Source organism: Ischnura elegans, chromosome 8 (assembly GCF_921293095.1).
Source record: "Ischnura elegans chromosome 8, ioIscEleg1.1, whole genome shotgun sequence".
NCBI lineage: Eukaryota > Metazoa > Arthropoda > Insecta > Odonata > Coenagrionidae > Ischnura > Ischnura elegans.
The window spans coordinates 103,189,798-103,204,618 of record NC_060253.1 but is presented as its reverse complement, the minus strand read 5'-3'; the positions used below and the strand labels follow the sequence as shown (position 1 = coordinate 103,204,618).

Genomic DNA, 14,821 nt, shown 5'->3' with positions numbered 1-14,821 from the left:
CAATGTTTTTTCATTTCGAGCATATCTAGCAGAAAGACTCAATACGTGCTCCTCATAAAATACGAAGGAAAGCTTCGAAAAAACTGGGATTCTACAAAAAAGTTTATGAGATAACTAAATGAAAGCGTTTGAAGTCGGTTAAACCGCTTATGCTGCGAGGCTATCGAGACTTGGAGGCTTTGATTGCTTGAGCGAGAAAGAAAAGATATTATCCAGAGCGATAGGGTAAACGACACCTTAGAACGTCACTGTATTTCTACACATGACAGAAATTAATTGATCTCAATTTCCCTTTTTATAGGCTTCAGCAGATTTTTTCTCTTTGGGCGTGATATGCAGTTGATGTTTCACGGTTCTTTCTTGTGCTCATTGGTACATAATTTATATTGATTAACAAAGGAGGGAAAATCTGAAGCATTTTCTCTGAAGCATCCGCATCAATCGGTACAAGAAATAACCGTACAAAATCAACGGCTTATCACCACTTAAGAGAAAATAAAAGGTGAACAAATAATAGTTTAGGTTTATAAGCTTAATAGAGATTCAAGTGCATCCGCAACATACACAAAAGCCTTAAAAATTGAAAATCAGTTTCCAAAACTTCGGCGATTACGTTTTTAAATGAGTGAGCTAAACCTCAACGTCTGTAGTAACTCGCAAAAATATTTTTATTTGGAATTCAGCTCTATAAGGTAAAGCGTCAGTCAGGTGAAAAGGTTGACTGGATATTAATAAGCATTTAGTTCGTGGCTGCGACGGAAGCCTGGGATTTCTCAGCACCTTTACGCCACACCACGGGCCTCCCTTTGATTCAGCAATCAGGGGTACAGGAGATAGACCGTGGCTCGGGTGAGTGTAGGAAGCGTCGAGGGGTGGGTGGGGTTCTTTTGTGAGTGGCAAAGGGCTGATTTTTCTTCCCTTTAACTCCTTTGCTTGCGGCGATCGAGGCTCGTCAGTAGAGAGGAGCCCTAGTGTTAATGCTGCAAATGTATCTACACACATTTTATCAGATTTTGGGTCCGAGGGTCACCGGTTAAGGTTAAACGGAATTAAACCATATTTTCAGCGCCCATTTCTCACTAGCAGTTCTAACATCCATAGATATTGTACGTCCCCAATGATAGAAGACCAATCATTCATAATAGATCACCAATCATAACTCGGAGAATTTTTTGTGATTTCCGAAACAGAAATGGTATGATAACTTATGTATTGCACTTCTTTTTCTTCTAGCGACCTGATAATGGCTGCACCGGGAAATTCAAATTATATTCAATGAATCAATACATTCATACAAGTCTTTCCAAAATCATATTTTCCATTATCTTTAAAAATACTTTCCCTGTTCATTCATTTGTTTTCATTGATAACACCATGTTATGTAAGAACTCAAAATTATAGTTAATGGCAGTAGATAATGAATGGTAGTTAATGAATGAATGCAATTTTGAGTCAGCAAGTTGATACATGCAGTTTTGAGCCAAGCAATTTTTACAGATGCTTGAGCGAAATGCAACTTTAACTTCCTTAAATGAAATAATTTGGCTTCAATTCCAAGTTCACGAGAAATAATTTGAAATACATGTTAAAGCGAGAGACAAACCTTGATTTATCCGAACTGTTGCATTCGTATTATTATAGATGTGTCAGTTATTAAGTAAAAACGATAACTGCAATTTTACTGTATTTTTATAATTAATCAACGCCGATAGAAGTGTTAGTAATTCTGTAAAAAATAAATATCAGCACATAATATTTCTCATCATTTTTAAAGTACTCAATTTTCAGAGTTACAGGGGTTCGGTTAAGAAGGGAACAACTCAGTATTTATGGAAATGGCATGAAAACTCTTTTCACAGTGACACGTCCTTAGCGCAAGAGAATGCTTGGCATACAACGGTCAGGGATGAACTGTGAGAAGCGATTGGCTTGATAGTCATCACAGCAAGGGGCCACGATGAAAGGAGAATTCCTGCTCTGATGACTAGACCGCACCACCCCTTGATCTGATGGCATGTGCTGATCATGACTCGATTCCTATAAGCTGTCAATCCCCTGGCAGCCCTTCCCGAAGGGTCAGGAACATATGTCGTATAATACCCTAACGACGGTTGGCATCCACACATTTAGGGCAGCGAACGCTTGGTTCCTCTTGGAGAACAGCCTGCAAATTTGGCACCCTTAGACATTATCGTTTAGCTTGGGTCTCGCCAGGGACAACGGTACACATGAGAACGCATATCAATTAGTTCGCCAACTCCCATACTGTTCACGTCAATCACAACATTGGAAATCTAGTTTAAGTGAAGGTAAATGACCTGCGAAAACTTTGGACTAAAATTTCACTTGTACCTCCATAGATTTAATTGGTAGTAAGCTATAGACTGATCATAAAATAAAGTGATAGAGATCCAATTCTAAGAACTTGAAGCAGATAAAGAAAGGTTATTGCAAAAATTGATTCACCAAACGAAAGGGAAGAGCCGTACGATGCAAAATAATCTACGAAATGAGAAATTCATAGGAAAATCTGTGCATATTGAAACAGTATTTCCTAGCTCTCCACCTATTTCTTAAATAGCTGATGAATTATAGGCAATCACCATGCTATAAAATTATATCTCATTTTCCTAATCATGGATAAATGAAGATGTAAAAATCAATCATCGTAACTGCGAGTAATGTCTAAGATACTCTTAAAAAGTATAAAATAACCCATTTCTCAAAACAAATAACAAATGAATAATGCCTTATTTTCCGGAATTTAATGTCGTAACCAAACCCGTACATGCTATATCTCATTGGTAAACAATTCCTGTGATACTTCTGTTCGTGGAATATTTAGCAGATATTATTTTAAACTTTAATTTGCATAACTATAAGTAATTAACGTGTTATTTGATGCATTTAGGCTAATATCTTTTATTAGAATTTTAACTGCTATATATCATCTTAGTAACACGTATGTAGCGGCATGAAGCTCATATAGCCAGGATGTTGTACTTCATTTAGGGAAGACGATTTCCGTATGGTAAATATTCAGTAACTATTCTTTTAAAAAGGAACTTCCTACCTTGATATTTCGTGATATACATTTCAAACTTAATCACTCGATCACTGGAAAATACAACGGAGCGATTTAGACACCGCGCAGAAGTGCCACCAAAAGAACTTATTCTCTCCAGAGGATGAGAATGCATCTGCAAACACAAGATTAAAATACGGATCACTATAAGTGACTACAAAGGAACGAGAAATCACTTCGGCGCCTTCATCATGTTCAAATAAACAACAGTGGGAAGCCGCGAAAAGGCCACCTTTCCACTTCCTCACAGGGAGAGACCCAACGCATCCCAATAGTTTCAACTCGAGAAAGACCGTCCCACCGCACTCGATGGGCCTTTACCTTCTCACCTCACAAAGCTGACACAATTACACGCGGTCGCTTCTGCACTGGAATCACCTTTCCCTGGTCCGTTTCCTCCAACAAAACCGAAAACGACCTTTCACAGCGTGTTCCGCCTTGCGTGGGGCAGAAATGTACCAAAGGACCTCGTTCTGTGTATTCCAAGGGGGGAAAGGCTTTCATTCCGGCCTCGATTGCGCGAAGGTAAAACACTTTGGATCCGTACTGCTAATAATCGCGCAAAAAAACGTCCTGGCCGCTGCCTCTGATGGCGTAGGGAGAGTCGATGTTGAGGCTTGCGTTTCGGGATACGTTCGTGGTTTTGTAGCGAGTCGAGCAGGAGAGGAAATTGTGGCGGAGTTGAGAGACAAAGCAGTGAGGCGTGGTCAATGTACCACTGGAGCCCTCTCATAGCTTGATATTGAACGGCATATAGTAGATAACAACTCAAGATTAATAGGGATGATTTAAAGAGTTCTCAGGGTACAGAGGCAAATCTGTTATACTTACCTGGCAGTAGCATAAAAATTCAAATTGAAAAACTTCCACGAGGGATTGTATATCACAGCCAGCCAGATGCACCTGCATGCTTTATTATCAAGATATAAGTACTTTCTGCCATCTTAGTACTGGCATGAATATATTTATCCGGCTTTATCTTGTGTTTGCATTATCAATATTTGTTTTTATCGTTGGTTATTTTTATATCGTTGACACGAAGCGCGTTGTGCGGAAATAAATTCAGTGAAGCATTTTAATGTCTTAATTAACTAATATTAATAACTTCCACCTCATCGTACCACATATTACACACGATATAAATATTTGGTTTATCTTCCCCAATAAATGATATTTTCACATTTAACGATGGTTTTTTTTACAAAATTTGACTCGAAACCCATAATTTAAATATTTTTAGAAATAAACTTCATCTCATCATGCTTAAATCGCCTAAGTTTATTACGCTCAGAAGACAGAGTACCTGATGCTGGCAATGGGCTGTATCATCGCCCGAGAGTCAAAACAATAAATATGCTTTCCCAAATGATTTTAAACAGCATTGAACGTTGTTTTTTCGTCCGAAATAAACTTCGTGTCACACATTAACTTGATTCCCGCGGCGACGTGATTATTATTAATTTTGAACGGAAGTAAAAGGAATCAATCAACTCTAAGCTTCTACCGCCATGCATTGCATATGTCTATTGCGAGATTTTTTCCACATGGTATGAAATGGAAGTAATATTCAATTAAATATCAGTAAATTACACTCAAACGAACGCAAAAATCAAACGCTGATGCTCAAATTAAAATCGCTGCGACCACTAAACTGCCACCGCTGAAGTAAAATGCACTGCAATTTCGGTACTGATAACACCTTGACTCTACCGTCGGTCAGTGGAGTAAAAATGTAAAGATAGCAATGTTCAGAGTACAAATTGTTAGCTCAACGCTGTAGAAAAAAGGCTCATCATCATAAATTCATTTCTAATGCACAAGTTGAGAGAAATAATGGGGGAGATACCCAAAGAGTTAAAGTGAGAAAACTTTTGGGCCAGTAAAGAAGGATACAAAGAAGTTGCAGGGGATACGAAGAAATTAAGGTCTGCAGGTCTGAATCACAAGCGAACTTCCTCAAGCAAAGGAGTAGTATTCGAAACGGAGAAACCTAGGAGAGAGAGTTAAGTTTTCTGAAGAGATGAAAGGGTCGAGATAGGAGTGATAGTTGCCAGAGAGACAAAGAGAGCCTCAGCAGTTCAGATTCAGCACTTGCACCATCACGGAGGCTGGCGAATTTCCCCTTTTCACCGCAGCCAGAGCAGGCAGAACCTTTGTGCTCCGAGCACAGGCGCGCGCTACTGGAGACTCCTGGGGGAGATTTTCGGGCGCTGGATCGTTGGGGAGAACCAGCTCGCGGTGCGTGCATTCTGCGCCCATGAGAGAGCCGAACACACACACACACACACAAACAAAAAAACACGATTACGTAGCGAGCCCTAAAGGGCATGGAAGTAGTAGAGCGAGCGGGGTCTTTCAGCGTCAGGACTGGCGAAGAGCGTTCTCGCAACCACTTCCAACCGCTAAAAAACAGGCGCGGCGGGAGAACTCACTCACACACACAAGACGTATTCGGAGATGGAGTGTGGCAACGCCGCGTACCGCGTAACAATGGTCAATGGGAGCGCAAACTGCGGACCCAACACAGCGAACGCCGCTAACGTTGGATGGCGCTCAAAAGGAAGAACGTCGCAAAGAGTACTACGTAGTCTCCGCGGGTGTAATACTCACTGGTAAAGGCGGGAGGCATTACAGGTGAAGGGAAAATGAATGAGCTGGAAAGTAAAAGTTCACTGCCAATTCCAGCTATTTATATACCTACGCCAATGTCTGTTTTTCAGAGCTTGGCCACGCAATAATACTCGCAATAATTGAGCAATAATGGATCTCAAGGGAAGAATGTCGCAAAGAATACTAACTACTAGTTTTCGCGAGAGTACTACTCACTGATAAATGCTGAAGCCTTTTTACAGAGGAAGAGGAAGTGAATGAGCTGGAAATTAAATGTTCAAAGCCAATTCCATCGATTTATACGCGTATAGCTGATTTCATAGTCAAAACAGTTCACATTTATTCCGGCCCTTTAGTCTAATATGGACGCAGAATGCACGCACCACGAGTTCGTTCCCTAACAACCCCATGACCATGACCCTTAAGAATGACCAAGTAATTGTCGAAAGTGGTTGGGTAAGTAACGTAGTTTGGGAAATTACTTCGTCACTATAATATCATGTGGCGTAATAAGGTTTGGTGTTATTGCAGAAATTCGAACAGCTACATTAAATCTCTACTTAGTATGGAAAAATAAAATGTCAATAGTGTAAAATTATAATAAGTCATGTCCTCTTCCTGACTCATCGTTCCAATAACTCATCCATTACATCAGCGTTTCATTGAATTTATAAAATGGATCTGTTTTATGGATCAGGAAGTATTGAACCGGTTCTCAAAAATTATTTGAGAGTGATTGTCTATAAAAGTCGAAATGACTGATAATTTCAGTAAACATTGGTGAGTAATAGACGAGTAATTGGAATATTGAGTCAAGAGGAGGACATAACTAGCTAGAATTTCCTAATAATGAAATTTAAATTCCAATAATCAATAGAGAAGCCATACAGTTTCTATAATTTCAACAAAAACTCTATAGTTTATTCAGATAATAAACTAATTAGCACTAAATGATTATGGAGGTGGTTAGCTCTTCGGCCCTCTGTGAACAGACACACATCATGATTGAATTATGCGCCAATCTCCCGTTTCATTTGTACAGTGCCTTGCCTCAAAGCTTCTGCGCTTCCAAGCAGGGACAGGATAAGTAAGGAAATGCGATTGTGGTCTCACTCCATAAAGCATAAGAAAGGGGTGTCTCGTTCATGAATCTGCAGACGATGCTGAGGGAATGGATTCACTGAAAATAAACGTTATCACATAAAGTGGCGATACCAGATTAATATCCCGAGGCTCACCAGAACCGATTACGCTAACCAGACTGAAAACTAGATGCAAGAGCATAAACGTCAAACGTAGTCTGCCACTCCCACAAACTCGAAACCAACGAAATGAAGAGAGAAGTGTATTAAGACCTTTAGGTACGCGCTGATGCTCTCGTTGATAAATAGTAAAAGCCAAACAAACGTCGCGTCAGATTCATAGAACGCAGGAATAATGACCAAAATTAAACAAATAAGTAAGGAACTAACTTTTCAAACATCTTAATCTTACAAGTTTATTTATCTGTCACGCCCCTCTCCTAGTTCAGATGTTGTTTAAACCTGAAAAAATGAATTTAAAACAGGGAAAATGACAGAGTAGGTACGTGACCATCTGTAATGCTGGCGGGGTTTCTACTGAGGTTTTAAAGATATCATCCATTGCGCAAATGTTTTCAAAGATGATCTTGAAAATGACATACATGTCAAAAAACCATGTTCGGAAAAATTATAAGTGTGGAACGTACAGAGAGAATTTTGTTTTCCTTTCATCTACAGTAAGAAACAGTCTGAATGAAATTTCATCAAAAGAGGTTTTTTTTATTTGATATTGCATTCGTAATCAAGCGTTTCACAATAGCTCAAGGGCGTAGTCTTAAACAAATAAAACAATGATATACATTGCAATGAAGGAAAAAGATGTAATTAATAACGATTGTTTAGAAATGCCAGCAGGACGAGCTAAAATTAAGAAAATAATATATCAATTATAAAACCACTCTCTTGCATTGCCACAGAGAAAATTCATAGGGAAGGCATTCGCTTTCGAGTAAAATCCTTTTACCAAGTTCGCCCATCCCTTTCAACCAGGAATTAGCAAATTACGGGCGAGCATCTCACTTAATTCGTCATATTACGCGAATTTTGAAGGTGCGCACACTCACCTAACTACGGAAAATCCACCAGATTATTAAAGTGGCGATAGGAATTTCGCAAATTCAAGCCAGCCGAATAAAGTTTTATTGATTAAACAGTTTTTGTACCGACGAAATAAACCTACATGCTCAATATAAAAGCAGAATAAATAGTGATAATTACAGGGTTGTATTAGGGTTTCAGGATTCCCTCTAATGCTTTACTTGAGTTGCAAAAAAAGAGTCAGAATCATAACATGCGAAAAAATATGGTGTTTTAGTGATACACTCATTTTAAATTACATCCTTTGGACAGCATTTAATCAAATCCAAAGAAACTAGATCCATCTCATTCACTCAACATCCAATTGACTGAAAAATTATGAAATACTATGATTAATGTGAATGTTACTTTCAAAATGTTCCATTCTCTCACAAAGAAAAATAATGCTAACGCATTTCCCACAGATTTTGACGTAAGACACAAAAGCGACATTTTCAGGTAGCGAACAGTTTTCACGAAACATTTTGCTTGCCCAATGAAATGAGACATTTCTCTCAGTTGCTTCACACCTCTTACTTTATTTACCGCTATCAATGGAAAATATTTGTACCCGATCATGAAGCGCTGATTCTCTTCGTGTCCTATTTAAGAGCTACCAAAATATTGCGCTCTCATAGTGAATCAGTTCCGAAGAATCATGGATCGACGCACCCGGTTTGACCACCCGCAACCGGCATGACGCATCGGGTTTAAAGTCCGAGAAAATTAAAAACTTAAAGCAATATTTCATTGTTACACACCAGAATTAAACTAGCAGTGCAACCACTTCCATAGGCAGGTATTTCATGAGAGGAAATAATGGTCGTCAGATGAGCACAGCGGCTCGAGTAATTGCATACACGAGGATCCTAATATCAAATTAGCATATCGCGTTGGCATAACATCGCTCCTAGACATCGCTTGTAATTCCGGCGGACGGAAGGCAAAACCAGTAAACTTAAAAATGACTTCTCATTCCAGCACGACTAGTCTTTTATCGTCATTTTTTATTCGTTTTGGACTTGCGCTTTAATAAAGAAATTTCAATATGTAAGGAGTAACTACTACTACTACTTGAAAAATTGACCTGTTTTTTTTCTCAGGCATAGTATTTTTATTTTTGAAGTACAATCAAATGTCGGGCAATGGTGTTACATACATACCCTCAAGCTTTCAAGCTGTTAACGTCAGTTTCAAGAAAGTAAGGCCTAAATCGCATCAACTTGGTGTATTTTGACTTATAAAACCACAAGTCAAATATTATGCCTAACCCAGCTTAGACCGTGTTTTAACTATGGAATAAATTTAACCCTTACTAACCTAGAGCTGCTTCAGGAAGAAATTAAATTTCAAGACCCCACATTACAGAAAATTGAAATTTTCTACTCTAAAAATTAATGCGGCAGCTTCACCATTAACCTTTACCGCACCAAAGAATATGCAGTTCACATATTTCCTCAATAGAGTTGCAAATGGATACCTTATTGACGTTACTTAGAAGCAAAAGTGGGTTATAATGGGTTAAAAGAACTTACGGTATTTCATGAGACAACCATCATACACTATTCTCTTCCTTGCTACTGGCAATTTTTGAAAGAAAGCTATAATTTTCTCAACTGATGACTATTCCAAGTCGAGTTGAGCTGCTTAAAGTTATTATGAACCAGTAGACATCTCACAAGTTCTACTCCTTAGTGGGAATAAAATACCACGCATCTTTTTATGAGCACGACCGGTTTCGGCACTTATCACGTAATTATCAAGTGTAACTCCGTCGTATATATTACCAATGCCATTGCGATCAGTGGTGGATCTAAGGGGTCCAATTCACACTAGAAAAATGGAAATTTTGTTCGGAGCCCCGCTACTAGTGGGGGGTTTCCCTCTACTTAGCCCCCTCTTGTCCCTATCCTGGATCCGCCACTGATTGCGATTAGTGAAGTGGCGAAATTCAACAAATAGAGTCGAACAGTGTTAATTAAATCAGCTACTCAGTTACTTATTTAATCTTGAGTCGAGTAAAGTGGAAGTGAAGGAAGCATCACGGCATTATAATGATTATTTCTTCGCTGGCTCAACTTTTCGGAATATCGCTGTGAAAATTGGGGTAGTAACGGGTAAGTAGTTTTCCACGTAATGTTTGATTAACCCTACCGATTTCCACACTAACCGTGTTACTATCCAGGTTTTGTCCCCTTACGAATGACAAAGTTTGCGCCGAAATTGGTTAGGTTAAATTGATGCTGTATGGAAAATTACCTGCTCACTATTACTCCCATTAATGTGTCCCAGTAAATTTACCATCACCTCTCCTCACAGCAACAATCCCTGCAAATATATCAAAATACAAATCGCTACAACATGCAACTTACGCCATGTCCGAAACAGATTTTTCTTGCCTAATGTGTGGAATATCTTCGTATTAATTCGAGTAATAACGACTTAGGAATTGCCCGCGCAATAAATTGGAGTTGAGCCCTCGAGAACGACACATTAAGTGCCGATACTCGTTGGATTAAACAAACGCTGTGAGGAGAATTATTCAGTCGCTATTAGTCCCATTAATGTGGCCTAATAAGTCACTGGAAATGACGAATTACGTCCGATGGAGATGGTATCGATGGGTCCTCTCGAGTTTCCGTCCCCGGAGAGACGAAGGGGGTGAAAGGTTCTTCGGAAAGAAAGAAACATCCCCCCCCCTCACAAACTATGGGAGAGTGCGGGCGATGAGACATCTGCGGATGTTCTCCCGTTGTTTGTTCGCCTCGGGGCTGACTAATTGCGTTTACACACCACCACGGGAGGTTTTGGAAGGAAGGAGGGGAATGGACCCTCGTGGAACGGAACTCAAGTCTCGTGATAGAGAGGGAGAAAGCAAAGAAAGCGGATGACAGGTGTTCGGGGCTCCGATGAACCAAATAGAACGGAGATGACTGCGGTGGTGAGATGGGCACACACCATCAACGCCCCTATCAAATGGCTAATCGACTTAAACTGCGCAAAAGGAAAACAAATTTAGGACCCTCCTGAGTGGCACGGTATCTCTTTCGTCTCTAAGGGGAGAAAAAAGTAATCAGGAAGCCCGGTGGCGTATCCAGGATTTTGAAATGAGAGGATGGGTTTACCAAAGATTTCGGGGCCCTCCCGGGGTGTTTGGAAAACACACCAAAGTAAAAGGCGGTCGGTCTTCCCTTGCAAAATTTTGGGATTTTTGATGATGAATACGTGATGTTTTGTATTCAAAAACAGTAATTTTGTACTAGTATATAGTAAAAGTAATCTATATTTTTCTTACTCGTTTTTAGCACCTCGTTTAAAGGCTCAAGTTGGGGTTGGGTGTTGTAGCCCGGGAAAGCACCCCCCGTGGCCGCTGAGGGAGCCCAAAAACAGGGCTAAAAAGTCCACTTGTAAGTAAAATATTGCAATATATTTACTGAATTTATTGTTCCATTGAATTTATTACTCTCACTAAATTTTGTTGCTACAACAACACTTTCAAGTGTACTTGTAAATGTAGTTGTAACAACGAAACGCATCGTATGAAAATAAATTCAGCGGGAATATTTCATTGTCGAATTTAACTACAAAAAATAACTTTTACCACGATATGCTTTTAGTAGCTCGCAGAAGGGTTCATTAACTAATGGAAATCTTTCCAAACATTGAGAAGTACCACGTTCAATATTTTATTGCCTACATTTTACGGAAATGATCCAAGAAAATGAAAAATACACGGAAATTGACTGGGGAGAACGGATTTCTTCACAAATATAGCTGAGTATCCATGATTGAGGCGGGCCCAAAAGAAAACCGATTTCTGCACATGACGAAATATTAAATTTTCCCGTAGGTGAAAAAAAAATTTCTGCATATATGCCTATTTAAATATTTTCGTACCATTCACTAGATTTTTTAAATTATTTAATTATATATCAAATATCTATCGCCGTTCACTAGTTCTAGAACACGCCAATTAAAGAATTAAAAGATCTTTTCAAATTTCTTTCCTCCACGCTTATCTTCCAGCACGTTAAAGGAAATAACTTTTATCTAGCAGAAAAAAAGCTCTTGGGGAAGGAAAATTTTAACTGCATAGAGTAAATATCGAAAAATAATGAGTCACATAATAAGCAATTAATTCGCATCACGACAAACATTTTTACCGAGAGCTTTCAGAGAATGGATTTATAATGAAATTTCAGCCTGCATTTTAAGAGGCTTAAATTAAGGTCACGCGAATTAGGGTCATGTTGACCATACGCCGCAGTTTCATTATTGAGTTTGGGATAATGGCCATTGCATTGATTTAGTGACCGGCCGAGATTTAATTTTCTGCAGTTGCAGCAACCGAGCCACAGTTGCAACCACTTAAAAAAAACAGATTACATCAGCAAAATATACGTATGATAGTAATAAAAATAAAATTTGATGACGGTTAATCACCATCTAGTGTATGAGCTTTTTACCCGGCGGGTGCTAGCCGAAAAAATGCTAACAAGTAATTTTCTCACTCTGAAATATTTCCTGCTTAAAAAAATTACAAACTTTTGCCAACGAAATTACGAAAAAAATTCATTCAATCCTGCGAAAATGAAAATTACAGCCATTAAAAGAAAAGAAAAATAAGTTTGTTAGTGAGGGCAGCGAAAAACTGTAGCTTGAACTATAAACCAACTTAAAACTAGATGCTGAAGTCGCTGAGCTCTAAAACTTAATTACCTACTAAGAAATGCTATCATTAGAAGAAATCAACTGGAGGACGAAAGTTTAGGGTCCATAAATGTTACCATGTTAATTATAATAATATTCGTACCATTACATTCTACCTATATTCCGCAACATTCTATCTACTACACAGAATAAATTAAAAGCCAAATACTCAAGCAATAGCACATTTCATCACTTTAAAGTTCCACTATCTTTAAAACAATTGATCCTCAGTTATCCTCGTAAATCAAAAAGTTAACGTATGCACTTTTCTGCCTCTAGATCGCATTTTACCACTGCTATATTCTATCTTCGTTACTGTCTCAAATATAATAATAATTTTGCTCTAAACTTCTCATTTATTAAGAATATACAAATGCGGTTAGTCGGCCGAACATTGAAAACATTTTTCTAGTAGGAAAAAGAATGTCTCAAGTCCAAGTACTGATAGTAAATGGAGGGAAAGTAGCTACGTACGGTTGGAAATGGGCATAAAAATATCGAAGGGGAAAAATATAGGTATAAATTAAATGTTATTTAAAAAAAATCTCTTGATAATGAGAGAAACTGTAATCATAACATGATACATAATTTGCAACTTTAATGTATCGAAAACCCTTTTCTTAATTCATATGTTAACATAGTCTTCCATGCACAAGTAGGTACTTGTCAAGCAAAGGCGCGCACAGCACAAAATTTTTACTACATTATTTTACGGGATCAGGACACGCTTTACATTAGAATAGTGGATGGATGCAAAAAAAAAAACTTTTTGCACGTAAACCTGAAATGATGTGTTTTTTTACGCATAATTTTAAAATTTCAGGGAGTAATTGAAGTAGCCTACCTTTCGATTGATTTTCAAGAGTTTCAGGCATTAGTATGCACCAGTTCGAAGTTTTGAACAAAAAAAGATGAATTTTGCAACGCAAATGTATCGACCGATTTCCACTGGAGAAATATGAAAATTGAAATTCTTTCTTACATTGCAGACTTTCTCATCATTCCAAGTTTCGAGAAAAGCGGAGAACATTCGAAAATCGTTGGATTCGACGCGGTTCATTAAAAAAAATGGGATGAACGAGAAAATATGTACAGTGAAACGTGAATGGGAATCTATAGTTTTACAAGTATTTGAACCATCATATTATTCAATAACCTCTTTGTTATCACCCTCCACTTAAAAACAAAAACCGAGGGGTAGTTTTGTAAAACACGAAACGTCAGTCATGACTCACGTAGCTTCCAAAGATAGGATTAGGAATAAGACAGTTTGGGAGAACTCAAGGAAAATACAGGAAGGAAGGATGCAATGGTATTTGAGGAAGGGATGATGAATATGTGGGGAACAGAATTCGTAATTCGCAGGTGGGGAAGGGAGGAGGACGAGGGCAAGACCAAAGAGAAGATGGAGGGGTTCAGGGGCGGTCTGGCCAGGTCGGCAATCGCCGAGGGCCCCGAGATAAGGGGGCCTCCCACAACGCTCGCGTCTATCGAGAGGCTTAAATATGTAATATGTAAGACGCTTATAGGTGTAATAAAGAAAGACTCAGATTACTCGAACCAATTTTTTGCAATTATTAACTTTTAAGTTTTTATTAGTTGCTTAATATACAACATACAGTCAGTGTAAAAAGATTACATAAAGTAAAAATAAAATAAAGTTGCCAGAAAAAAAAGAAATCCTGATGCATTTTCGAAAGGGCTATACGAAAATGTTATTTCAGAGTTTTTTTTTAGATTTCAGTGCAAAGTCAAGGAAAAAAATCACTAAATAGATAATACAATCACAAAGCATTGATAAATATTGCAATATGTAAAATTCTCAGTTTCCATAGAATTGTTTTCTTACGTATTCGCTATTTTTATTGACTTTTACCTAGTTTTTTAAGAGCCAGAATAGCGTCGAAAATCCATTTCCGGTAATGCAAATTCCGAATAGTTTTCGGGGCAAGACACCCGCAATCCCCGGTAAGGAGGGCCCGATCATGAGCCCCAGCCGAGGGCCTCCAATCACCCAGTCCGCCCCTGACTGAGTTGAGAATGATTTGGAGCGGAGAAGGGTTTGACTGAAAGGCATGAATGCCCAAGATCGAGGGGCTTCAAAAGCAACTCGTTGGTAGAGCGACCCCTAACGGCTATAGCTGCAGAGAAAAAAGGAGAAGACGACTCGCGTAGCAACAGTGGATAATTAGACGTGAACGAGTAATCGACTAATGTTTTTCTAACTGTCGATGTATTTGCGGATGCCAGGCTTACG

At 38.7% G+C, this 14,821-nt stretch overlaps 1 protein-coding gene across 13 annotated transcripts in view; it reads right to left on the bottom strand.

Annotated features, from left to right (window-relative positions):
• LOC124164576 (peripheral plasma membrane protein CASK) overlaps positions 1-14,821 on the bottom strand; it is a 209,581-nt gene that overhangs the window by 106,104 nt on the left and 88,656 nt on the right. The gene's annotated exons all lie outside the window — the stretch shown is intronic.